This window comes from Ornithorhynchus anatinus, chromosome 19 (genome assembly GCF_004115215.2).
Source record: "Ornithorhynchus anatinus isolate Pmale09 chromosome 19, mOrnAna1.pri.v4, whole genome shotgun sequence".
In the NCBI taxonomy this organism is placed as follows: Eukaryota; Metazoa; Chordata; class Mammalia; order Monotremata; family Ornithorhynchidae; genus Ornithorhynchus; species Ornithorhynchus anatinus.
In genome coordinates this window covers 6,211,257-6,214,825 of record NC_041746.1, presented here as the reverse complement: position 1 = coordinate 6,214,825, position 3,569 = coordinate 6,211,257, and positions in this window count along the sequence as shown.

Below are 3,569 nucleotides of genomic sequence, written 5' to 3'. Positions count from 1 at the left end.
TGAACGATGAATGATTGAATGATTTGATAGCTCCCCTGGGTCTCAGTTTGAGAAACTCTGGAACTCTGGATGGGAAAGGAAACTAACTCTGGTTTCAGTCCCCACTAGATTGGACCTTGGACATATCACATCCTCTCTGTGTTTCAAATTGCCTCTTCAAAAAATGGAAATCCAACTGTTGTTTTCCCATAGTTAAAAGAAAAAGAAATTGTGATCCTGTGAAAATTTGAATCCATGTTGGAGGTAGCATTTTGGAATAAGTAACGTTTTCCTTTTCATTATAACACTTTGCAATCTCAAACATTAATTATTTAATCCCAAATCATCCCTGTTAGTTTGATGAGCTACCTAATTCCCACTTTTTCAACACTAAATTGAGAGAGTGGAGTTTGACAGCGGTAAATTGGACTATTACCAGGTTCAGTTCCTGGAGCTTTTGTTTTTCAAAGCACTAACCATGAGGCACATTCTCTCCCACCATGAACAATCAGGTGAAAACTAATGACAGTTACACTTGGCTCTTACCTAGCTATTACTTAGAACTCAAAGCAATTGCTTTGTAGCATTAATAATAATACTTATTATTAATTATTAATTAATATTAATTAATAATAGCAATTATTAATTAACAAATTCCTATGTGTCAAACACTGTTCTAAGCTCTGGATTTCAAATTACTACCTTAAAAAGAGAAAAATCCTGTGTCAAAAACAATGTTACCCTGCACTATTTATAGTCTCGAAAAATAGAACTAGCAGTCTAATGAACTACATTATTTTATTATTGATTGCTTGGCTTTCTTAGGTTGACAAGTGTCATTTTTCTCTTTTCGGGCAGTGATTATTTAAGGTCACATTTTGCTCATCTCTTCTTTCAGTAATCTTTTGGGATTATGTTTCACTGATCATTCAGGCATCAATCAGCCCAGAACTTTGATTGACAGTGTGTAATGCAAGAAACAATCTCACACATACACACACACTCTCTCTCTCTCTCTCTCCCCCTCCAACTCACTGGAAAGGCAAGACAGGAGGAGCCCAATCTAGGTTTCACCGGGGTTCCTCATACTTCTGGAATAACAAGGGCACGAGGCTAGAAAAAGCACCATTTATCCTCACTAATGATAGCCTGTGTAAAAAAAGGAGTAAAGGCAGAATGAGGCATGAGAACAATATACAGCACAAGAGGGAAAGCAATATTGTCACTTGCGTGAAAAATCTTCATATTTTCATGGTTACCATACAAATTATTCTTTGATATGCTACAATTTTAAGGATTTGTTTGTCTCCTTGCTCTGCTTCTGCCAGGCCTATTTGAACATTTATTCCATTTATGTTTCACCACCCATCTGCTTTTTTCTTGAAGGAATAGATCGATAATTGAATTTTATGCACAAAACCTAAATTAAAAACGATTGTTCAGGATCTTAGATGACGATGACCATCTCTCTGGAGAAAACAAATAAAAGGATGAGCATGTCACCCTAAATGGAAGGCCTCGGAAACAAATATATTTTCTGCCTAATGTAGCTACAGGGAGCCTTGTCAGGCTGATTCGTTTTTCATTCAAATTAGTGCTGAAGGGGAATATGATTGGGTATTGAAGTCAGTGGGTGTTTGCTTGTGTATGGATTGCAGAATAGACCCTTTCCTTGGCCTTAAGGAAAAAGAGCAGTGGAGGGAATAAAATTTATAGTGTAGAATTGCTAGCTGGACAGAAGGTGTTCTGAGTTTTGTTCAACCACTGCCACTATTATCTATGTACATGAGCCTTAGACAAGTTACTAAAATTATCTCTGCTCAGTTTTCCTTCTCTAGCCTGGAGTGTTGTCATATTTACTTGAATATTTGCCTCTACTTCATAATTTTCCCACCTCAGTTTTTGAGGAGGGAAAAAAATGCGTATACTTTGCACCACTTAATTGTAATCAGTGATAGCCTAGGGGTGACAGCCACAGAGTGGGTGGGGGAGAGGTAAGAACAGAGCAGGTCAGTGAAAGTTAATTCATTAAGATTGCCTTGGAGGATGGGAGGACAAGTGGAAGGGTGAGAAGCTACAACAGAGTAGCAGAGGATTTAATTCTTTAGGTGCCTATTGTACGCAGCATTTGGGAGAGTGCAATAGAAGAGGTCCAGTTTCAAGTGGACCTTCCTGTTCCTTCTTCCCTCCTTTCTTCTCCTTTTTTCTTCTCCTCTTGTTTCTCTTCCTCCCCATATTGACTGACTTGATTCTTATGTGGCCCTTGTAATGAACCCACCCCATTTTAGTGTTACAAAAATTAGTGGCAGTTTTCCAAGTAAATATTTTATATAGGGTTGTCCCTTCTGTTCAAAGATGACCTGGTTACAAGGAGATCGCACCCATGGGTGTGAGAATTACTTGCACACCATGCCCAGGATGATATTGTAATGCACCTTCTCTGGCCTCTTGCCATTCAGGTGAGACATCAGTGGTTAAAAGGGGTAAGGAATATGTCCTTCCAGCGGTTTTTTTGCAGTAACTGCTGATGGCTTGAGCTGAGCCATCCAAACTTTCTCAACCCAGTTCTTCTGTGTCCAACAGCATGCATTGTGAGACAGCTGGTCGGGTGGAGAAACCTGTGCCATCTGTGGTCACAGAACAGAATATCTCTGGGGCGGTGTCATGCAGCAAGGGTCACCAATGCTTGGAAAGGGGCACAGTTCTTTTCTCCTTCTCCCATTTCACCCTCTGTTCATATGTGGTCTGGAGGGTCTGGAGAGGAGGGAAATCTTGCTAAATGTTTGCAAAAGGCCTTGAAAGCTTTTGGCAAAAGAGGTTGTACCTCATTACCAACAACAGTCGAAACAATGCCATTATCATTAGCATGGTTATTGTTTTGTAGAATGTGTTATTGTTATTACCATCATTTGTCAATACTAACGATGCTATTTTTAACTGTTTCTGGGTCATGAATGAGCTAGACGTTAGCTTCATTTGGAGGCTGGAAGAACAACCCGTTTCATCCCAAACTCTTTTACCAAAGCAGACAATGTTTCATTAAATGCAGAGTGATGTGCTGATGCAATTCCTTTCTTTTCTGGGGAAGCTGATCGTTTTGTTTTGGAACAAAGACTAGAAAAATGTTCACATTGGTAGTCCTTGGGAAGAGTGAATTTGATGAATATATTTATTTAGAGTGCCATTTTGAGGGGCTAAATTATTCAGTGTTTTGAACTGACCATTTAAAATATGTTTTGCTCAGTTGTTAGGGTAAAATCTGCTGCAAAAGCAGTCTGTCCTCAAAAGTAACCTTAGTCATAAAAACATAAGCAAAGCCATTACTGGATCAGACCAGTGGTCCATCCAGTCATCTATCCTGTGTCTGACTGTGGCAACAGACTGAAGAAATGTGGGATGGTGCCTTTCTTAGAGAAGCAGTGTGAGCTAGTGGAAAGAACATGGGCCTGGGAATCAGAGGCCCTGAGTTCTCCTCCACTTCTCTGCTATGTGACTTTGAGCAAGTCACTCAACTTCTTCGTGCCTCTGTTACCTCATCTGTTAAAATGGGGATTAAGACAGGGAGTCCCATGCGAGACAAGGACCGTGTC